Source organism: Capricornis sumatraensis, chromosome 17, assembly GCF_032405125.1.
Source record: "Capricornis sumatraensis isolate serow.1 chromosome 17, serow.2, whole genome shotgun sequence".
Taxonomy (NCBI): domain Eukaryota; kingdom Metazoa; phylum Chordata; class Mammalia; order Artiodactyla; family Bovidae; genus Capricornis; species Capricornis sumatraensis.
In genome coordinates, this window is record NC_091085.1 from 13,947,080 (window position 1) to 13,971,927 (window position 24,848).

The window sequence follows — 24,848 nt, forward strand, 5'->3', positions numbered from 1 at the left end:
CCTATAATGAAAAGGACATCTTTCTTGGGTGTTAGTTCTAGAAGATCTCGTAGGTCTTCATTGAACCCTTCAACTTCAGCTTCTACAGCATTACTGGTTTGGGCATAGATTTGGATTATCGTCCTATTGAATGGTTTGCCTTGGAAATGAATGGAGATCATTCTGTCATTTTTGGGATTACATCCAAGTACTGCATCAGACTCTTGTTGACTATGATGGCTACTCCATTTCTTCTGAGGGATTCTTGCCCACAGTAGTAGATATAATCTGAGTTAAATTCACCCATTCCAGTCCGTTTTAGTTCGCTGATTTCTTAAATGTCAATGTTCACTCCAGCCATTTTTTGTTTGACCACTTCCAATTTGCCTTGATTCATGGACCTAACATTCCAGGTTCCTATGCAATATTGCTCTTTGCAGCATTGGACCTTGCTTCCATCACCAGTCACATCCACAGCTGGGTGTTGTTTTTGCTTTGGCTCCGTCTCTGCATCCTTTCTGGAGTTATTTCTCCACTGGTATCCAAGCATATTGGGCATCTACCGACCTGGGGAGTTCATATTTCAATGTCCTATCTTTTTTCCATTTCTTACTGTTCATGGGGTTCTCAAGGCAAGAATACTGAAGTGGTTTGCCATTCCTGTCTCCAGTGGATTGCATTTGGTCAGAACTCTCCACCAAGACCCATCCATCTTGGGTGGCCCTACACAGCATGGCTTAGTTTCACTGAGTTAGACAGGGCTGTGGTCCATGTGGTTAGATTGGTTGGTTTTCTGTGATTGTGGTTTCAGTCTGTCTGCCCGCTGATGCCCTCTCTTAGCACCTACTGTCCTACTAGGGATTCTCTTACCTTGGACGTGGGCTATCTCTTCATGGCTGCTCCAGCAAAGCGCAGCCGCTGCTCCTTACTAGTCACTACTTCTAGTTAAGAGCTGTCCTTTTAACCCTAGGTGGCAGCTGACAGTTACTGAGAACTCACCATGCACAGGCAAGGTTCTAAGGAGGCATCTGTCACTGCCTCATGGAATTCTCTCAGGGTCTAGGGCACGTAGTGGTTTGTGATTTTTCTGAGGCATGGATTTATCTGGCCAAGCAATACAGCTGAATTGGAGAGGATGAGACAGCAACCAAAAAATTGAGTCAAGACATCACCATTCAGACAAGTGCTGATCATAACCTGAAACGTAGGCAAAAGCAGTGGGCATGGGAAGGAGAAAACAGATCCCAGAGACAGTCTGCTTCCTTATTGAAACCTAACTCGTATCGTATGTTGAAAACACTTCTGTCTCCGCTTTGCCCCCTCTGTGATTATTGTGCTGCCTTTGCATGAGTTGAGGCATTTAATAATTAGAATTAATGAAAGGTATCAGTATTGGCAGTGCTGTCAACCAGACTTTTCTGCTTACCCCTAGAAGCATGGGCAGTGCTGTGTAAACGTCACTTACAGATGTCATTCATTCCTTGGATCAAGAGAGTAGTAACTTTCTTAAGTTCAACAACAACAGGTATATGGGGTTGGCCAAAAAGCTCATTCAGGTTTTTCATAAGCTGTTACAGAAAAATACAAACCAACTTTTTTGGCCAACCCAGTATATGTATTGCAAGTTTACCATTTAAAAGAACAATACACTAGTCACTTACAAATAGCTGTGAATAGAAGAGAAACGAAAGGCAAAGGAGAAAAGGAAAGATACACTCATTTGAATGCCGAGTTCCAAAGAATAGCAAGGAGAGATAAGAAAGCCTTCGTCAACAATCAATGCAACGAAATAGAGGAGAACAATAGAATGGGAAAGACTAGAGAGATCTCTTCAGGAAAATTAGAGAGCAAGGGAATATTCATGCAAAGATGGGCACAATCGTATGGACCTAACAGAAGGAGAAGATATTAAGAGGTGGCAAGAATACACAGAAAAAATGTACAAAAAAAAAGATCTTCATGACCCAGATAATCACAATGGTGTGATCACTCACCTAGGGCCAAACATCCTGGCATGCGAAGTCAAGTGGGGCTTAGGAAGCATCACTACAAACAAAGCTAGTGGAGGTGATGGAATTCCAGTTGAGCTATTTCAAATATTAAAAGATGATGCTGTGAAAGTGCTACACTCAATATGCCAGAAAATTTGGAAAACTCACCAGTGGCCACAGGATTGGAAAAGGTCAGTTTTCATTTCAATCCCAAAGAAAGGCAATGCCAAAGAATGCCCAAACTACCGCACAATTGCACTCATCTCACACACTAGTAAAGTAATGCTCAAAATTCTGCAAGCCAGGCTTCAACAGTACATGAACCATCAACTTACTTCTGAATATTCAAGCTGGATTTAGAAAAGACAGAGGAACCAGAGATCAAATTGCCAACATCCATTGGATCATCAATAAAGCAAGAGAGTTCCAGAAAAACATTTACTTCTGCTTTATTGACTATGCCAAAGCCTTTGACTGTGTGGATCACAATAAACTGTGGAAAATTCTTAAAGAGATGAGAATACCAGACTACCTGACCTGCCTCTTGAGAAATCTGTATGCAGGTCAGGAAGCAACAGTTAGAACTAGACATGGAACAGCAGACTGGTTCCAAATCGGGAAAGGAATACGTCAAGGCTGTATATTGTCACCCTGCTTATTTAACTTATATGCAGAGTACATCATGAGAAACGCTGGGCTGGAAGAAGCACAAGCTGGAATCAAGATTGCTGGGAGAAATATCAATAACCTCAGATATGCAGATGACATCACCCTTATGGCAGAAAGCGAAGAAGAAGTAAAGAGCCTATTGATGAACATAAAAAAGGAGAGTGAAAAAGTTGCCTTAAAACTCAACATTCAGAAAACTAAGATGATGGCATCTGGTCCCAGCACTTCATGGGAAATAGATGGGGAAACAGTGGAAACAGTGAGAGACTTTATTTTGGGGGGCTCCAAATATACTGCAGATGGTGACTGCAGCCATGAAATTAAAAGACACTTACTCCTTGGAAGGAAAGTTATGACCAAACTAGACAACATATTGAAAAGCAGAGACCTTACTTTGCCAACAAAGGTCAGTCTAATCAAAGCTATGGTTTTTCCAGTAGTCGTGTATGGATGTGAGATTTGAACTATAAAGAAAGCTGAGGGCTGAAGAATTGATACTTTTGAACTGTGGTGTTGGAGAAGACTCTTGAGAGTCCCTTGGGCTACAAGGAGATCCAACCAGTCAATCGTAACGGAAATCAGTCCTGAATATTCATTGGAAGGCCTGATGCTAAAGCTGAGACTCCAGTACTTTGGCCACCTGATATGAAGTACTGACTCAGTTGAAAAGACCCTGATACTGGGAAAGATTGAAGTCAGGATGAGAAGGGGATGACAGAGGATGAGATGATTGGATGGCATCACTGACTCAATGGACTTGAGTTTGAATAAACTCCGGGAGTTGGCAATGGATGGGGAGGCCTGGCATGCTGTGGTCCATGGGGTCGCAAAGAGTCAGACACAACTGAGCAACCGAACTGAAGTGAACTGAACTGATACTAGTCACTGTGGAAGTCTCAAAAGTGGCTAAAAATCAGTTTGGAAAGACACCTGAACAAGGGTGAGGAATTTTAATTAGAATTGTAACTAGGTATTAGCTGGTGTCAGTAATTTGTACAATGAATCCTGGGTTCTTTCCAAGTAGACATATTTGTCATTTTCTCAGGAAATGGCATTTAAAGATTTTAGGAGAGGCTCTGAAACTCTCATCTGAGACATGTAAAATTCCATCCATGTACTATTGAGGAGAACCAGTTTTGCCATCTTTTAAAGAGTCATTAAAGTAAGATTTGTGAACCCTGATTATCTTCTCTCTTCTCATGGAGGAATTCATTGTTTTATTTATTCTGTTTGCCATAAGGTTCAAAGAATTCTTCTTCAGAACATGTAGATCTTTCAGTTAATACTGACTAGCATTAATCATTCTTTAAAATAACGTAAAACTATTCATATATACTCCCAAGCTGGAATGTGTAAGTAATGCTTGGAAGTCTGATGCGTAATCCCTTCACAAATAATAGTCATTCTAAAGAGAGATATTAGCACTCCAACATGAAATACAAGAGAGATTCCTACTCGATTTTGAGTGTGACTATGTATTTTCACTCCTGGGAACTGAGTCTTCCCACTAATTTCAAAGAATGACTTAGGACCTTTTGTCTCCCACTTGAATTAGTAGTATAAGTCCTGACCCAATGGGGTTTGATTTTTCTCTCCAGTTAATTGATTAGAGCCAGATCCTCAAAGCCCACATTTCTTAGAGTAGATTCTACTAAGTTCTGAGTTGGCCATTGTAATCAAAGCAAAAGAGGACATCTACATTTTTGTCATCTTCATTTCAAAGTGTTATATTATTAGATTCAGAATCACCCTGAATAATTAGCCTCAGTAGAATCTGTCTTTCCATTTCCAAAACGCTGTCCCTGCCAGTATCAGGGCCTATTTCTACAATGGGGTATACCACCTCAATATGTAAACATGGGGATCCTGCATGTCCAGATTACTTAGGACCAGGAGTCATCATGGCAGGAAAATCTGGTCACCTGGAGTGCTCAGACCCATGGCAGCTTCCCAGTGCTGAACTGATTCTTGGCCCTCTTGATGTGCCCATTGTTTCCTCAGTTGTCCCTACACCATCCACACATGCACCGTCTTGAACACCCTTTGCACCAGTTCTGCCTGTGTTCTGCCTTTGCTGTTCTTTCAGGGTGTTCTTCCATTTCCTCAGTTATCTTTATTAACCTGGAGGCGTGGATGAGCGGGAGCAGGAAATCTAAGGTCTCTCTCTCTCTTGCACAGCGTGTATGTGTGTGTGTGTGGGAGAGAGAGAGAATGAGTGACTTAAGCCTACAGAGCTGCACACTTTCACACAGCTGTCCAGCCATGCTAACTTTCACCTTGAAACTATACTGCCAGCCTGCTCAGTCCCTGGAGCTAGTGCATTGTCCACAGGAAATGTGCAGCGTGGGGTAACTAAATTTTCGAGTCAGGCCATTCTGTTTTTGACTTTATTTTTAATTGAGGATAGTTGCTTTGTAATATTGTGTTGGCTTCTGCCAATGGAAATGGAAACTACAATGGGGTATCACCTCACACTGTTCAGAATGGCTGTCTTCCAAAAAAAAAAAATCTACAAACAGTAAATGCTGGAAAGGGAACCCTCTTGCACTGTTGTTGGAAATGTACATTGATGCAACCACTGTGGAGAACAGTATGGAGATTCCTTAAAAAATTAGAAATAAAACTACCATATGACCCAGCAATCCCGCTACTGGGCATATACCCTGAGAAAACCATAATTGAAAAAGGCCGTTCTTATTTTTAATAACTCTTTTCTTTGTGGAAATGCTGAGGCTTTGGGCTAGTAAGTTATCTAAGTATGTAAAGATTTGGGAAGCCTTTGCAAGTATTTTCTCTCATAATTATTTAAAACTTAGAACTCTGAAAAATTGGGGAAATATGCTAAAGTATACTTGATTTGAAATAAATAGAAACCATATGCTTAAAGCACTGTATATAGTCAAGATGAAATGTCCATGTTTGCTATAGATCTGTTCTCATTTTTCTTAAGGGAATTTTAATCCAAATGTTTTATTGTCGTTGGCAAGATCCAGATTCTGAATCTGCCCTCAGTGCTTTGTTTTGTTCAGTCTCAGCTTTTGGATCAAAATAACCACTTATTATTTTGCCAGAAATTCAGCATTAACACTAATGTATTTCTTGACAATTGCACAAATAGTCTCGGCTGTCATGAGAATTACTTTGCTTAAAATAAGTATGTTAAAATGTAGACACACAACACGCACACAGTACATATTTATATGTTTTCATGCTAAAAGATGGCTTCTGGAAAAATGTGAAGTCCAGTTATTTGTGTATTTTAAGAAAAAAGATTAAGCCAGGAACATGAATCTTGTTTTCCATTGCCAAGAGCCACGATGAGGGAATACTATAAGTAATGGATAATTTACCCTTACCCTCAAATTATCAAATATATGGGTCTTAGGAGTAACATGTTATAAGCACTGTGTATGCATATTTATGTGGAAATGTAACACATGTACACTAAGAGTGAATTTGGGAGGAAACGTTTAAAATGTCCTCCAACAGATTATCAAGTTATTTTCTCCAATTTTAATTACTTCTCCATAGGGAAGTACAGTGGGAAGGTATTTGTATTTTCTTAGAGCAGAAAATATTAGAATGTTGGTAGAATTTCCTGTTTTAACCAAGAATGAAGGAGAACTATGAGCCATTTGCTTCCTGAATGGCTGCATTCCAGCTGTGCAGACTGATCACAGCACATCTGCCAATCAGAGCAGGCCCTGGAGGGAACCTTGGAGGCCGAGTCTTGTTTACAGGCATCGTTTCTGCATCGTGACTCTGTTTCTCCCCTCCTCCTTTGTGTTGTATGTCTAGGAAGATTTGTAGGGGAATTCGCTATTACGCGCCTAAATAAGCTGTATGAAACTAAGACACCAGCCACAGCAAATTGTATTTCGGGCAGACTTAGCTCATCTTAGTTACAGGTAAGAGTTGTTACTTTGTTATGAGGATAGCTAATGTACATCTAGTTTCTGGCTTTACTTTGAGACAGTATACTTTACTTTTGTTAGCAAAGCTAGCAGGCTAAAAGCTGAAAAGGAACAGTCAGAAAATGGTTTAACATGTGCGCTGTATTCCTGACTTTAAATTTTATAGTACTCAACAAATGAAAAACTAGAGTTTTATTTAGAGGAGGGGTAAACCAAGTTAAATTAAAAGTTTTAAAAGTGGCAGTAACACTAAGTCACTGTGTAGAGAAATTGGAACCAGAAGCCTATTAACCTCATGTGTCTGGGAGAGCCTTCTAGCTAAACAAATATGTTTTATTGTGGATCTTTCTCCTTGTCAGTGTTTCAGAGAACAGTATCTTCCTGTGTGCTAACTCCTTGGTTTAAAAAGACATTTCTTTTTTATTAAGTACTCATTCAGAAAGAATTTATATTTAACTATGTAAATCTGATTCGTATTCTTTCATAATTTTTTCATAAAATTTCTTCAGAACTTTTAGAGACTGTTTTCGTTATCCTTATGCTGCTGCGTCAGCAGTAAAATTAAGGGGGGAAGAAAGCATTCCAGTCTCATCTTGTTTAGCCATTGAATTGTATCATGTTAGTGTTAATTCAGAAGATAGTTTAGAAAACTACCTTTTGATAATCTTGCATAGGATTTTTAAAAGTCATTCTATAGGATTTTATTGTGGTTTTACACATTGCTTGCTTCTTTTTTTTTTTTTTTTTACCCATTGCTTTCTGTTAGTTTTTTCATAACACTGCTATCTTTCTACTTCATTCATTTATTTTTAAGCATATACTGAAGGAAAAATCATTAGTCAGAAAAAAAGGACAACCTACGAGTTTTGTGGTTCTTTCTCTTATATATAATCGTCTTCATGTTGATGAAGCACATTTTAGAGTAGTACGTAGAGGCACTTCTGAAACCGCCTAGCGGCTAGGCTCTGGCCTCTTATTCTGCAGCAGGATTTCTCCATTTTAACACTGTTGACATTTTCGGTGAGATTATTCTTTCTTGTAGTGGTTAGTAGCGTCCCTGGTCTCTACCCACCAGATGCCAGTAGCTCCTTCCTCCTAAGCTGTGACAACCACAGACCATTTCCTGGCATTGCCAGGCGTCCCCTTGGGGAGGAGGAGCGAAATCACCCCTGGTTGAGAACCACTGCGCTATAGCCCTTGAGACCTAATTTCCTGTGAAACATGGAAATCCAACTTCTGAAAAGTTCTGGGTGATAGAGAGTTAAGGAGGAGGCTGTACTGGTCTCAGTGTATTTGCAGATGTAGCTGACTGCTCATTTCTTTCCCCTCCCCATCCTGTTAGAAGCTTTTGCCAACCATGATTCATGGAATGATTCTTTTGAGCTGAGTAATTTGTGGCTTTTCAGTTTCCTTACTTTCTTTCCTTAGCTAAACTTGTTTTGGTTTTAGCAAAGTGTTTAAAACAGCAAAGATCTTTGAAAATGAAATAATATGTGTAATGATATATTTTCTAAGTAGATGATTTTTAACAAACTGTAAAAACTTCATATGCCTGTCCTTCTTTATATCTTTCATAACTCCTCTGTCAGACAAATCCTCTCAACTCTGAAGGAGAGTCTTATGTAGGGGAAGACACAGCAACCTTTGAACAGTCCTTTGTGAAATCTGATGGTATGGCAGCTGGTATTTAAGAACTTCTTTTCTAAGACTTCCAAAGAGCATTTTAAAATGTGACTCTCTTCTTTCTTTACAGATCGAAACGAACGAAATAAACCAGAGCATCGTTCTTCAAGGTATGAATTTATAGTTATAGTATTTAATAACTGTATAAAGCTTTTCTTTCAGGAAATATTATTTGGAAGGAGTGCAAGTGTCCCTTTTTGAAACACTGTATCTTTGAATCTTCCATGGCCCTCAGGCTTCACAAGGGAAATACTGTTCATTCTCAGAACAAACATTCTTTATAAAATTATTGACTACCTGGAAGACATGTTTTATTTTGAGAATTTGTATCAATGACAGGTATATTTTTACAGAAAATTATTTTATCCCTGTTTCTTTTCTTCTGTGGTTTATTTCCCTCCACTTTCTTTAATTGGTATTTTTATAAATGTGTACTGCTTTTTTTCTAATTACGTATAAAGCTAGCATGGGCTTAGAAATTTAAAAATTATTTTTTAAAGTAGAAATCATTTAAAAAAAACAGAATGTCTTTCATCAACTGGAAATGGCTGGCTACTGCTAAAAATTTGATGTAATTAATTCTTTCTAGAGCTTATCGGTATAAATACACACACACACACACACACACACACATAGATATATATATATTGCAGTTGAATTCTTTAAGTTCTTACTAGACAGTTTTGAATGGCCAGGAAAGTTCTGCCCCTTCAGCCCGTTATTCACGCTGAGAAGCGTGTCCTATGAGAGCTTCACCAACACTGAAGAGTGTGTTTGAAATCCCTGTCAAACTTATGGGATGGAAGGGGCTCAGATGGTAAAGAGTCTGCCTGCACTCTGGGAGACCCGAGTTCAGCCTCTGAGTTGGGAAGATCCCCTGGAGAAGGGAATGGCAACCCACTCCAGTATTCTTTCCTGGAGAATCCCATGGACAGAGGAGCCTGGAGGGCTACAGTCCCGGGGATCACAAGGAACCGGACATAACTGAGCAACTAACACTTGTCAAACTTATATGTGGAAAACTGTCTAACTTCCACTCTCTAGGCAAGAATGACAGATCTTTTTTTATTTTTTAACCTAGTTCTGTGAAGGATTGTAACTTTTTAATATCATTTTCACCTTATTCCACATTTCATCACTTTTTCTTTGCATTTTATATTGTGATACTGTGATAGTGTTATTAGTCGCTCAGTCGTGTCTGACTCTTTGCGACCCCTTGGATTGTAGCCCACCAGGCTCCTCTGTCCATGGAATTCTCCAGGCAAGAATACTGGGGTGGGTTGCCATTTCCTTCTCTAGGGGATCTTTCCAACTCAGGGGTCAAACCCAGATCTCCTGCAGTGCAGGCAGAGTCTTTACCATATGAGGCACCAGGGAAGCTCCAGTACCTTTTGCAGAGATTGTCAATCAAAGTAAGTTACTGAGATCTAATCTGGGAGGAAAATACAGCTAAGTATTTGGGATGCAAGGTAGTTTTTTTAGGGAGGAGTATAATTCACATATATTAAAATTCACTCTTTTTGGTCTATGATTCTATGAGTTTTGACAAACACATACAGTTAGATTCACTCTTTTTGGTGTGTGTTTCTATGAGTTTTGACAAACACATACAGTTAGATAGCCATAATCATAGAATGTGTAAGGTTGATTTTTTTAATACTTAATAGAAAAAAAGAATGTAAGAGGACTTTGACAGCATGCTTGACTGTGAGTGACATAAAGTTGAAAGGGTAAAAAATAGTTAGGATGATAAAATCAGGATCCATAAGACCCCTGACATACTGAAGGTTTGACTGAATTAAGCAATATGAGTTTTAATTGGAACAAATGTAAATCCTTACCCCTACGGCTGAAAGATCAATGGAGCATGAACAAGTAGGCGAGAGGTGACTTAACAATATTTTTGAAAAAAACCTTGAGGATTTAATTCTTCATAAATTCATCATGAGGGGAGTTCCCTGGTGGCCTAGGGGTTAGGATTCTGGGCTTTCACTGCCATGGCCCAGGTTCAGTCCCTGGTCAGGGAACTGAAATCCCTCAAGCTCTGCAGCACAGCCAACAGGAACAAAATAAATAAATAAATCCATTCATTAAGAGTCAAAAATTTCATGTTGTTGCCTCCACCTCCCCCAGAATGTGGGCATTGATTTAATTATGCTGAAAGACCTATAATGTCCAGTATAAGAAAAGTGATAGCCCTAGACCACACTTTTGATATGCTGTTCAATTCTGGGCCCACAAGGCTTTGAGAAATTGAAGTGTGCGTTGCACTGGCTCTGTCAATATTGAGGTACTTAAAAGCAGAATCCTATCATCTACTCCAGAGATTCTCATTCAGTAGGTGTGGAGTGAGTAGATCATGGGAATCTGTATATTAAAGAAGTGGCAGGTGATTCTGATGGAGAGCCAGGTTGGGAACCACTGGGGTAGAAGACCACAGCTGAGCTGGGAGAGGGAAAGTGAAAGAGAAGAGCTGGGTAGAAGTCAAAGCTAAGTCACAGGAAGACTTATTTAAGGAACTGGGAGAAGTTAGCCATGGTTTGGAAGTTTGGGAAGGGGTATAAGACAGAAATAATTGGATTCAAACACCTGAAGGGCTGTAGAAGAGACTAGCAAAATTGTTCTCATAATTGCTGTTCCCAGCATTAGCTCCCAATTGCTAGGAAGAACCAGGGATCCTCGGAGGAATAGCTAATCCCAGATCCTGGGAAAGGGAAAGTCCGGGTAAGCCTGGACCCTACTGATAGGAAGGTAGGAAGTGCTCAACCAGTGGGGTCATGTCAAAAAGGCCTAGGAGGCAGCTTCAAGAGGCTCAATTGACCAAATCTGGGACAATTTGAGTAGCAAAAGTTTTAAATGACAATAGATTCTAACACATTGGATTTTAAAAAATCCAAATAGAAGAAGAAATGCTTAAGTTTTTAATTATAAAGGGAAAAATGTACCTTTGTCAGTGAAGAGATCTGGTGCTCACATTCTTAACCAAGTGGTCAACTTGTATACCTATCACCGTCTGTCTCACTCTCAGGTGAGACAACCTGACATTGTGTGACTCCAGCTGATGCTTTAGCAATGCACATAGATATCGTTTATGTCATAGGAACCCTGGGCAAAACAAGGTAATATGAAAAATACAAAAAGGCTAGAAAGATATTTCAGATTTTAAAAGACTATTTTTTTTTAATCTGGAATTTAAAAATCCAGATTAAAAAAAAATGCTTTGGGGATAATTAAGAAAATTTAAATACGAAATTTATTTTAGATTTTTTGGTTAATATTTCTTTGATTAGATGTATCTTGGAAAGCTGTTATGTGGGAGAATGTCCTTATTCTTAGGAGATGTAAGCAGATGTATTAGAGGCGACACAGGCTTATGTTTGCAGCATACTCTCAAATAATTAATGAACATTAAAAACAGCAAGATGTAACAGGAAATATAGGAAAATATTAATAATTGGTGAATAGATGAAATGTATATATGGGTGTTCACTGTACTATTCCTTTAGCTTTTCCGTAGACTTGAAATTTCACAACAAGTAGTAGAGGAGGGAATCTGGAGAAGGGGATGGCAACCCACTCCAGGATTCTTGCCTTGAGAATCCCCGTGGCCAGAGGAGCCTGGTGGGCCACAGTCCACGGAAGTCACACGACTGAGCGACTAAGCACACACAGTACAGTGAGGGAGTGGGTCTGTATGTCCTGTGTTGTCCTGGGGGTAAAATATACATCTGTGGGTGCAAAGTTGAGAGAGTGGATTTCTGCACAATGTGAGGAAGGATTTCCAGACATAGCAGGTCAAGGATGGAATGGAATCTGTGGGGGACACTGTCAAGGAAAAGCTGGACAAGCTAGTGGAGGGGATAAAATGGAGAAGTTTCATGCATAGCTAAATCATGATTCTAGACGGCTCCAGCCCTTGCTCATTCAATAGCCGATAATATTTGTTGCGAGACCCTAATCCAGGCTCAGGATACAGCAGAAAGCAAGGAAAGGTCTCCAGCTTTGTGGAGCACAGAGTGCCCATTGTTTGGGATTTACATTCCCAATTGCTCACGTCAGGATCCAAGTCTTCGCAGTTCTACTTCGGGCGGTGCTCGTGGTACTCAGCCTTCAACCTCTAATTTATACTTTCAGGCCCTCCGGGACTGTGATACTGGTCTTGGTAACATGCCTGGTTCACTGTAAGCACTTAATAAAAAAATTTTTGAATAAATGTCAGATGTAGTTCGAAGAGGGACAGGGAATGCCGATATTTTTTCCTTGTTGACTGGAAAGAACCTGACTCTCAAAAGCTTGCACATGACTGCTGTTGAGTGCTTGTTACTACAGCAGTGAGGAGTACGCCCTGTAAGAAAGAAGTGTTTTCCAGGAAAGGCCAGTGTCCTCTGTCTGAGGTGTCTGCCGAGACTGGCAGTGACCTGCTCTTCCCCTGCTGTCCTTAGCTGAGCAGGGCCACCCTGCCAGTCCAGCAGTACATCAACCAGATTAATACCTGCTGCATTAACAGGGCAGAGGGGAGAAAAAATAAACAAAAGTCACTTAATTTTGGTGTGCTTTTTGGTTCTCCTTAGGCCACTTGGCAGCAAGAACATGGGCTCAATGCCCAGCATGCATAAGAGAGATGCATTTCTTTGGTTTGTGTTTTTGTAAGGCCAAATACTCCTATAGCTCTCACAGTGAGAGGTGAATAAATCTGGGACGGCTGCCTGTTCTTTCATTTCAGTGCTGAAATAAAAAGGAAAGTAAAACTTTTGTCAAGTGAAAGGAAAAGTTTTATTAGGTATAGGTCAACACTAAGACCCCAAGCTAAAAAAAGCATCACTTAAGCATTTCCCAGAGGCTTGCTGGGTGCTTTTTGATTGGTTTGTTTCGTAGAAGTCAGAAATATCTGAATTCTTGTTTTTTCCTTGTTATTTTAAATATACCATTTCCCAAATTGATGTCCCATGGAACTTTCTTTGTAGGATATTAATCAGTATGCAAGAAGTAAATAATTACTGCACGAAAAAATTTGAAAATGTCTAACAAAATTAGACATTTTTTTTACTGAGGGTCTTTGATATACTGAAATGCATTATGAAACTCCAAGTGAGAAACTTACTATAGAGGATTTTTAAAATTTCTCTGAATTTATAACTTCCTTTCCCAGATACAGGTACTAATAACATCTAGAAAAATATACTATGGAATGGCAGTTGGGAAACTAATTGAGAGGGAAGTAGGAGCTAAAGACAATAAAGTTAAGCCCTGTGGTTATCAGTGCCAGCAATGGAAAATTAGGAACTTTTTTTTACTACCCCAGCAGGTCTGAATAATAGGACCCAATGACTTATGGCGACTGAAAAATAAGCTGCTTTGTCTTAAAGGTTTTACATACTGCAAGGAAATAATTTATAGCAGAAAAGATAAGGCAGCAGAACAGAGAACCCTTAACCTGTTTCTCAGAAATTATCTTTTGAATCGTAGTCTTTTTTAAAGCCTTTGATACCTGTTTATAAAGATTGATGGAATTTCAGGAAAATTCACAAAAATTATTTAAAAATTAGACAAAAATAAAATTTTCTAAAATTATAAGGAAGAACAAGAATAACCAACTTTGACGATCAAAACTGGGAGATGGACTCTTGCAAGCAATTAAGACTGTTTTGTCAGTGGAGAAACAAGTCAAAGGAACAGAATGCAGAGCCCAGCGAAGATACACCTGGGCTTCCCAGGTGGCGTGAGTGGTATATAGAACCTGCCTGCTAATGCAGGAGACATAAGAGATGTGGGTTCTATTCCTGGGTCAGGAAGGTACCCTGATGGAGGAAATGGCTCCCCCACTCCAGTATTCTTGCCAGGAGAATCTCATGGACAGAAGAACCTGGCCAGCTACAGCCCGTAGGGTCACAAAGAGTTGGATACGACTGAGCGTCTGAGCACAGCATGCACGGTTCTGTCTGGTGCTGTGATGGAGCTGGCAATACAGGTCAGTGGGGAAAGTGCACATGTCAACAAGTGGTGCAAGAACAATTGACTACCTGTATTAAAAAAAAAAAATTCTAGATGGAATTTGCTTTATTTTATCATGTGAGGTGGAATCTAAATACATAAAAGTAAAACATTTTGAGGAAATACATGAGAATATCTTTATGATGCTGGAGTAGGGAATATGTTTTTAAACAAGTAGAAACCATAAAGGAAAAGATGGACAAATTTGACTACGTGGAACTTTAAAACTTATGCACATGAAGACAGCAAAAGCATGTGAAAAGACAAGTTGTTACTGAAACATACACAGCCAACAATGGTTAGTGTCCAATATAAATACATATCAGGAAGAAAAGACAAATAGCTCAGGAGAACAGGGGCAGGGAGCTCAGAAAAGATGAATCCTAAGAAGCTTTAGCTTGCTAATACTAAGAAGATGTGTACCAATGTGATGATGAGATATCATTTCACTTCCATTGAGTTGGTGCAGAAATCTCAAAGATTGACGATTACAAGTGTGTGAGAGAATAATTTGATCCAGCATATTTAGAGAGTAACTGAGCACTCTATGGTAAAGTTGGAAATGCCCAGACCGTATAACCCAGCAGATATTAAGTACCCCAGAGAAATACTTTTCACTTGTGCCAAAGGAGCTGTGTCCAGGAATGCTGGGAGTAGGACTCCTTGGACTGAGGGAACTGTAGCTGTATGTGACAGCATACATAAATCTCAAAAACAGAATTGTGGGTGATAAAAGTAAAGTGTAGGAAGCCATATCCAGTCTCCTGGGGTAAACCACAATGAAAAAGAGTGTTTACAAAAGAATATATCATATATATGTGTAAAATTGAGTCACTTTTGCTGGATAACAGAGACTGGCACACCACTGTATTGGGTTGGCCAAAAAGTTCATTTGGATTTTTCCATAACATCTTATGAAAAACCCAAATGAACTTTTTGGCCAACCCAATAAATCAGCCATACATCAATTAAAAACAAAAACAGCAAGTCATAAAAGAAAGATAGCTCAGTATGATACCATATATATGAACCAGAGGTCAGCACACGGGCCAAATCTGGCCTGCCACCTATTTCTGTGAATAGTTTTATCAGACCTCAGCCACGCCCATTTGTATGCCAACTAGCTATGGCTACTTTCACATCACTGCAGCAGAGCTGACTAGTTACACTAGAAGCCACAGGACCTTCTAAGCCTCTGACCCCTTATAGAAAAAGTTTGTCAACTCCAGATGCAAAAAGCAGTTTGCTGACTCCCTTTGTCATCGGTGAAACACAAGCAGCATATTCGTTATTATATATTTTTATGGCTACATATATATATATATGTATATATAACTTGTATATGTGTACCTTTAAAGTAAAAGTATGGTGTGCCAGTCTGGAGGAGAATGGATACATGTATATGTATGACAGAGTCCCTTTGCTGTTAACCTGAAACTATCACAACATTGTTAGTCAGCTGTACTCCAATACAAAATAAAAACTTTAAAAAGTAAATTAAAAGTATAAAAAAAGTACATAATGAAGTGATAAATAGTGAATTTAGGACATTGCTTATCCAAGGAATGGATGAAAAAGGGGTACACAGGGAGCGTCAAGCGTATATTAAATGGCTCAGTTTTGGGCTTTGTTTATCTAAACTCTTTTTGAATCCTGAAAAATTTCATAATTAATTTTAAAAACCTTTAAGAGGACTTTCTTGAATTCTGTGGCACCAATAATGGTGTTTTTACAGGAAAGGAGCATAAAATTGAGTGAAATTTTCTTTGATTATTTCTGAAAGAGGAAAATGAAAAGGAAGAAGTAATTGAGAATATTAAAAAAAAAACAACCATGATCACACACTGCTCCCGTTTCTACTCGTGGTCTACACCTGTAGTTCCCTCTACTCTGTTCAGTTCAGTTGCTTAGTCGTGTCCAACTCTGTGACCCCACGGACTGCAGCACACCAGGCCTCCCTGTTCATCTACCAAACCCTGGAGTTTATTCAAACTCATGTCCATCGAATTGATGATGCCATCCAACCATCTCATCCTCTGTCATCCCCTTCTAATCCCGCCTTCAATCTCTCCCAGCATCAGGGTCTTTTCAAATGAGTCAGGTGGCCAAAGTATTGAGTTTCAGCTTTAGCGTCAGTCCTTCCAGTGAATATTCGGGACTGATTTCCTTTAGGATGGACTAGTTGGATCTCCTTGCAGTCCAAGGACTCTCAAGAGTCTTCTCCAACACCACAGTTCAAAAGCCTTAATTCTTCATGCTCAGCTATGGAAAAACCACAGCCTTGACTAGATGGACTTTTGTTGACAAAGTAATGTCTCTGCTGTTTAATATGCTGTCTAGGTTGTTCAAAACCTTCCAAGGAGTAAGCATCTTTTAATTTCATGGCTGCAGTCACCATCTGCAGTGATTTTGAAGTCCAAAGAAATAAAATCTGTCACTGTTTCCCCATCTATTTGCCATGAAGTGATGGGGCCAGATGCCATGATCTTAGTCTTCTGAATGTTGAGTTTTAAGCCAACATCTTCACTCTCCTCTTTCACTTTCATCAAGAGGCTCTTTAGTTCTTCTTTGATTTCTGCCATAAGGGTGGTGTTATCTACATGTCTGAGGTTATTGATATTTCTCCCAGCAATCTTAATTCCAACTTGTGCTTCATCCACCCCAGCATTTCTCATCGTGTACTCCACATAGAAGTTAAATAAGCAGGGTGACAATATACAGTCTTGACGTACTCCTTTCCCTATTTGGAACCAGTCTGTTGTTCCATGTTTGGTTCTAACTATTGCTTCCTGACCTGCATACAGGTTTCTCAAGAGACAAGTCAGGTGGTCTGGTATTCCCATCTCTCTCAGAATTTTCCACAGTTTTTTGTGATCCACACAGTCAAAGGCTTTGGCATAGTCAATAAAGCAGAAATAGATGTTTTTCTGGAACTCTCTCGCTTTTTTGATAAGCCAGCCGATGTTGGCAATTTGATCTCTGGTTCCTCTGCCTTTTCTAAATCCAGCTTGAATATCTAGGAGTTCATGGTTCATGTACTATTGAAGCCCGGCTTGGAGAATTTTGAGCATTACTTTACTAGTGTGTGAGATGAGTGCAATTGTGCAGTAGTTTGAACATTCTTTGACATTGCTTTTCTTTGGGGTTGAAATGAAAACTGACCTTTTCCACTGCTTTTCCTTTGGCTACTTCTGAGTTTTCCAAATTTGCTGGCATGTTGAGTGCAGCACTTTCACAGCATCATCTTTTAGGATTTGAAATAGCTCAATTAAAATTCCATCACCTCCACTAGCTTTATTTGTAGTGATGCTTCCTAAGGCCCACTTGACTTTGCATTCCAGGATGTCTGGCTCTAGGTGAGTGATCATACCATCATGATTATCTGGGTCATGAAGATCTTTTTTGTATAGTTCTGTGTATTCTTGCCACCTCTTCTTAATATCTTCTGCTTCTATTAGGTCCATACCTTTTCTGTCCTTTATTGTGCCCATCTTTGCATGAAATGTTCCCTTCGTATCTCTGATTTTCTTTAGGCAATCTCTAGTCTTTCCCATTCTATTGTTTTACTCTCTTTCTTTGTACTAATAACTGAGGAAGGCATTCTTATCTTTCCTTTACCATCTACTAAAGGCACTATTTATCGCTCTGTGGGTTTTTACCTTATTTTGATTTTTTACCCGAGTTAAACAAATAACACTTGAAAACACTTTTTAATAGTACAGAAATATGTGGTGTCTGTCTTTGTTCTACAAGCAACTATTATTAAAGGAGTCTGCTACTGCTGCTGCTAAGTCGCTTCAGTCGTGTCCGACTCTGTGCGACCCCGTAGATGGAAGCCCACCAGGCTCCCCCGTCCCTGGGATTCTCCAGGCAAGAACACTGGAGTGGGTTGCCATTTCCTTCTCCAATGCATGAAAGTAAAAAGTGAAAGGGAAGTCTCTCAGTCGTGTCCGACTCTTAGCGACCCCATGGACTGCAGCCTACCAGGCTCCTCCATCCATGGGATTTTCCAGGCAAGAGTACTGGAGTGCGGTGCCATTGCCTTCTCCATAAAGGAGACTGGTTCAGTGTTTATGCTAGTCTACTTTCTATACATATATTTAGTATATACTGAAATATAATATTAGAAGAAATGAGGTTATATCTGTGTGTAGTGTACATGTATATGTTGTTGTTGTTTAGTCACCAAGTTGTGTCCGACTCTTTGTGACCCCATGCACTTCAAGCTTACAAGAAATCAACTTTGAATATTCATTGGAAGGACTGTTGCTAAAGCTCCAGTACTCTGCCCAACTGATGTGAAGAGCCGACTCACTGGAAAGACCCTGATGCTGGGAAAGATTGAGGGCAAAAAGAGAAGGGGGCAGCAGAGGATGAGATGGTTAGATAGCATTACTGACTCAATGGACATACATTTTAACAAACTCTGGGAGGTAGTGAAGGACAGGGAAGCCTGGCATTCTGCAGCCCGTGCGGTCAGAAAGAATCGGACATAAATTAGCAACTGAACAACAACCCTATTGTCTTATAAAGATGTTAGGATTTTATTTTGACACTTTACCATTATCACATTATGGTTTAAATAGATTAGCTAAAAGCAAAAGATTTAACTTGTTTTTGCTTTTTTCCTTTTTAAATATGTCTATTAAAATGTCATGCTCCACTGGGCTTAGTTTAACTAGTATAATTCTATTGCATTTCCCTACCCATATGTTTTGATTTCTGTACCTCTATAAACTATAGCTTGTGTGTAATTACTTTTTGGCATTATGTTTTCTAAGCTACAAGAGAAGTATCATTTTTTGCTGTAGCATCTGTAATGTTGTAAACAAGGTGAAAAATTACAGTGTATACAGGTTTTGTAGGGAAAAATCTTTTTGCAATCAGAGATATGAAAGGATTATTAACATTTTATGTCATTCTACAGAGAATATATATTTTTTACTATGGCTTTAAGAAATGTGACTTTAGCATTTTCCCCTAGTGTGATGGGAATGAAAATGAAGCATTGATATGGTCTATCAGTTGGGTAATTGAAAAGGTTTATCAGCTGGCCTACCACTGCCATACTGCTTAGTATGGGGGCTTCTCTGAAGTTGTTTCAAATTAAACTATCAGCAGGCAGTTCACTGGAACAGCAGCTGGTCCTGTATTTGCTGCTTTTCCTCAAGACTGACATGTGTGGCCACCCACTTCTCAGCATCCAAGGAGCTCATGGATATCCTGGCCCTTAAATTTTTTCATCCTAATTCTTTTCTCTCTTTCCCTTGGATTATATTTTATATCAGTTCTTTGCTTTCCTGCAATATAATTTAGAAGTAGTTATCTACACAGTCTTATAAAAGCTGTATTAAATAGCCTTTACTTGAGTGAACTTTGTACCCATCTTTGGATTTCAGTTTGCCCTTAGGTTATGATTTCACCCCAATTGATAAATGTCCTTGTACAACTGGACCTTAACTTTTTATTTACATGCATTCCCTTACTGGCAGAGCATGTGTCACATTCTTCAAATGTATTGCATAAGACTGTAAACCATAAAAGTGTACTAATTCCTGGAAGAATCTTAGTGTGGACAGAATTGCTAAATCGTCACTTAGAAGCCCAATCACCTGCTGTGTCATTAACAGAACCCTACTGTTGATCCAGATTCGGTCGTTTCATATATAAAACCCTTCCTTTTTGTCTCTTTTTAAAATTGAAGTGTAGTTAATTTACACTGTTGTGTTAATATCTGATATACAGCAAAGTGATTCATGCACACACACACACACATATCTTTTCAGATTATTTTCCATTATAGGTTAATTACAAGGTATTGAATATAGTTCCCTGTGCTGTATAGCGATACTTGTGCTTATCTATTTTATGTATAGTAGCTTATATCTCTCATACTTCTAGTTCTCTCTCCTCTTCTCCCTTTCCCCTTTTGGTAGCCATAAGTTTGTTTTCAATGCTTGTGAGTCTGTTCTGTATATAAATTCATTTATATTATTTTCTAGATTCCACATACATGTAATATTTGTCTTTCTCTACCTGGCTCACTTCACTTAATATGATATTCTCTAGATCCATCCATGTTGCTTCACATGCAATATTTCATTCTTTTTATAGCTGAGGAATCATCTGTTGATGGGCACTTGGGTTTCTTCCATATCTTCCCTGCTGTAAATAGAGCTGCAGTGAATAGTGAGGTGCATGTATCTTTTCAAGATATCGATTCCTCCAGATACTGGCCCAGGAGTGGGATTGCTGGATCACATAGTAGCTCTATTTTTAGTTTTTTAAGGAAACTCCATATTGTCTTGAAACTGGAAATCAGACCTGGTCCCAAAAATATAATTTCAGGGTTGGGCATCTCCTTTTTGATGAGGGACTCCTCTGGACACTGTCAGAACATTCAGTTCTGCCCCATGACAAGATTTTGTCACTTTCCATCACATTCCGGTTGTAGAGCAGCTCTCAGGAGATGCAGAGTGAGCCTGCCCACCCTTGCACAACAATTCTAAATGCAGCAAAAATAAGGCAGGAGTGCCAAAGAAAGACTTTGTGTGTGACTCTCTCTTCTTTTGGAAAGGAGGTCTGAGAGTCAGTGCCCTTTGGTAATTAAGAAAAGAAAAGAACACAAGGAAAATATCGATTGTCTGAATGCTTCTGAGTAAGATTGTGTCTAAACTACAAACATCCCATCAATTGTAAACTCGTTTCCTGGAGATAAAGTTGTCCCTCGGATACTGCCTTGTGCAGGCAGTCCAGGGATGTGCCAGGGAATGACAGGCAGACCTAAACGTTTATCACCATCTCTTGCCCAGTACTTTCTCTTTGGTTACAGATTCCAAAGAGAAACTCTCAGCAGAAAAAAATTCCTATCAGCTGAAATCACTCTTTGGAATTTTCTTCTTGAAAATTATTTAAATTTGGGGTTGGTTGGGGCATACGTACTGATGAACACTGTCCAGGTATACTGATGACTAAACTGAAAGGGTCCAACTGTAGCAAATTTAAAGAGAGAAGCTAGGATGGTATGGTCTCAGAAGAAGAGAGCTTGTGTAGGAAACTACTTTGTTTTCAGTGCTGCATGAAGCTCAGCTGTACTTCCTGTTTATGGGAATTCCTAAGATACCCTTGTATGCTCAGAATTAAAATCCCATTTATTAAATTCACATTTAAAGGGTTTCAGTTGCTTTTAACTTCGCAAGGTAATAAAATAACATCTAAGGAATCTCAACAATATTGTAATTTAAAAATGAAAATTACTTACTTACATTGGCTTCAGGACTATCCTAAACTATATCCTTGACTCTAGGATTTATTTCCACCTGGGTTAGGGTATCATGAGTAATGCTGAAGGAACAGTGCAGATTAGTACTTGAAAGTATTTATGTACAAACCAGATCCTTGCCATACAAATATATTGTGTGAAGAGGAAAATGTATTCCTTGTCTTATGAACACTGACAGCAGATCTATGCCTTGGTGAGTAATAGAAGACTTTTTTTTGCCTTGTCTTCTTCTACCAACAAAAGGCAAAACAAAAACAAAAACAAAAACAAAAACCCCAGCCCCCAAATACCTCTCACTGTTGTGGGATCTCCTAAAACACAAATACAGCCAGACCCATGAATTTTCAAACATTTATTTGCATATACTCCTTGACATGTGATATATTATGAATAAATCCCAGAAGTGATAAAATTCTTAAATCATCTTCTAATACTCTTCAAGATCTTTTCCCCCTTCCTCTGATTTAAATCTTCCAGTCATGAAGAGTCCATGAAAAAAAGACAAGTTTTCAGAGTTCTTTGGTAATTAATTCACAATTTCTACTTATTTAAATTTTTTTTTAAGTTTTGTTTTGTTTTTGGTGACTTCCTCTCAAAATTTGGCTATAGGTGAGGGAGTGATATTCAGCGGCTAAGAACTCGGGTCTAAGAACCAGACCATCAATATTTAAATCCTGGCTTCATCATTTACAAGCTGTGAGAACTTGAACGTAAACTCTTTTCTCATCTGTAAAATTGGGGTCACAATAGTATTGATACATTCCCCTAAGGTAAGGGTGGATGTGGGGATAAGTGAGTTAAAAGGTGTAAGGCATTAGAGCAGTGCTCAATAAGGTCACCTAGGCTAGCTATTATTGCCATTGGAATGGACTAGTTATCAACTCTAATGTCCTTCCCTCCAGTTAGATTAAGCAATTAGTTCTTACCAAGTGGAATTGGAGTTTAAGTTTCATATTTAAAAATTTTTATAATGGAGGGTAGAATAAAGATCATCCAACCAATCAAATGCTATTATATGATAGATGAGAAAATTGACATTAAATGATGCAGTTATGCTCAGAGTTGTGGCATGGCTGTACCTGGACCTCAAACCTCTGAACTCTTCTCAGCGTCCACTCTCTGTGTCTGACAACTTTCAGAAGCATCCTTAGTCCTGAGCCCTACATGCCCTGTGTCTCCGGGATTCACTTACAGCCTTAATGCTATCAGATGCTTTTTAAGTACAAGGGTGAGTCACCTCTCTCCTCTCCACTCTTCTATTTGGCCCTTATTTGCATAGAGACACGATCTTGGTGTAAATGACTTGATCTTGGTGTAAATAACATATCACCCTTTATTGTTTTATAATAGTGATTGTTGAGAATATAGCCTTCAGATGCCCATAGATTTGTTTTGCTTAAGCCTGAAGCAAAACCACACTTGCATTTAGGGTAGGCCTCATGTTAAGGAAGTATCATGACAAAAAAAAATCTCTATGAAACATCAATGAATGCAAATTTGATATCAAACGAATGTACTGGGGTTTCTTTTTTTAAAAAATTAATTTTTGGCACTTTACCCTATGATTGAGCAATTCCACATTTAGGTATCTACCCAAGAAAAATGAAAAGATACCCAACCAAAATTTTGTACATCGATGTTTGTTGTTTAGTCACCAAGTTATGTCCACCTCTTTTGCCACCCCATGAGGTATAGCCTGCCAGGCTCCTCTGTCCATGGGATTTCCCAGGCAAGAATACTGGAGTGGGTTTTCATTTCCTTCTCCAGGGTGAGGTTTCTATGATGCAATGTTTGAAGGTGGGATTAACGTACATTTCACCAAATAGTTATTGTGTATGGTAAGCATTTATAGAGGATTGAGGTAGTTTATACTAAATCTGGGGAATTGGAACCCTAAAAGACAATCTGTAGGAATTTTAGCTCTCCCTAATTTCCCTTTAACTCTGTTAAGGTGGGCAGTCTTTCGGTCCTCCTTTTGCTGGTCTGCTCTTCTCTGTAAAGCAGCACTCCAGATGCTCTTTCTAGTGACACTAGTCACCGTGGTGAGCCCCACAGCTGGGCCTGCTTGACCTCACTCCCCATTCTGGACAGGACCTCACCGTGAGAAATATTTGGGTTTTGACAACATTACACTAATTCTTGTAGGGGATCTTTTCTAGTACTGCCTATAGTCTCTTACAAATAAAACATGAAAAGCAGAGTTTGCATAATCAGAGTGTTTAAAAACCACAAGACTTCCTGGTGGTCCAGTGGTTAAGAATCTACCCTGCAATGTGAGAGACACAGGTTCTATCCCTGGCCCAGGAAGATTCCACATGCCATGGGGCAGCTAAGCCCGTGAGCCACAACTACTGAGCCTGCTCACCCTAGATGTGGTGCTCTGAAGCAAGAGAAGCCACCACAGTGAGAAGCCCGAGCATCACAACTAGAGAGCAGCCCCCGTTCACCGCAACTAGAGAAAGCATATACACACCAGTGTAACCCAGTGCAGCAAAAAAAAAAAAAAAAAAGCGCTTGCATAATGGTGATGACCATAGCATATTAATGTAAGATGTGAATAACGAGGGGAACGGATGTGGGGTGTGTGAAAACTACTAATCTTCACAGCTTTTCTATTAAAAAAAACTTAAATTTTTTTAAATTTATTTTTTAAAAAATCTTACCCCCCAAAATACATAAAACTACTGTGACAAAATAAGTTACAGCAATTCAATATTAGCTTCAGTTCAGTTCAGTCACTCAGTTGTGTCCGACTCTTTGCGACCCCATGAATCACAGCACGCCAGGCCTCCCTGTCCATCACCATCTCCCGGAGTTCACTCAAACTCACGTCCATCGAGTCGGTGATGCCATCCAGCCATCTCATCCTCTGTCGTCCCCTTCTCCTCCTGCCCCCAATCCCTCCCAGCATCAGAGTCTTTTCCAATGAGTCAACTCTTTGCATGAGGTGGCCAAAGTACTGGAGTTTCAGCTTTAGCATCATTCCTTTCAATATTAGCATAGTAAGCAGCTTTTATTCTGTTTTACCAGATAATCTAGGATAAAATGATCAAGCCTGAATTACTTGAATAAGAGAAAGATCACTATTCTTATACAGAGTCCTAGTTTGAAAACAAACATTTCTAAGGAAATGTTAGAGTTAAAGGGGGAATAAGAGATTTAACAATCTCTGTGTTTAGCAGAGAAAAAAAAAAAACACAATCTCTGTTAAAATTTTAAAAAGGGGCTTAAAGTTACTATTTGAAACATTTGATATCACAGAACCAACTAAAGACTGGGTCCTAATTACTTGGGCATACTTCTGTCTGGAGCACAGACTACCCTGTAATATAGTACATA

General features: G+C 39.2%; 1 protein-coding gene across 1 annotated transcript in view; it reads left to right on the forward strand.

Annotated features, from left to right (window-relative positions):
- The first annotated feature begins 8,304 nt into the window (after nucleotides 1-8,304).
- Nucleotides 8,305-24,848, forward strand: part of SH3D19 (SH3 domain containing 19) — a 121,404-nt gene continuing 104,860 nt past the window's right edge. The window contains exon 1 of the mRNA XM_068990012.1: nucleotides 8,305-8,346. The gene's annotated coding sequence lies outside the window, so the exon portion shown is untranslated. The remainder of the gene's footprint in view (nucleotides 8,347-24,848) is intronic.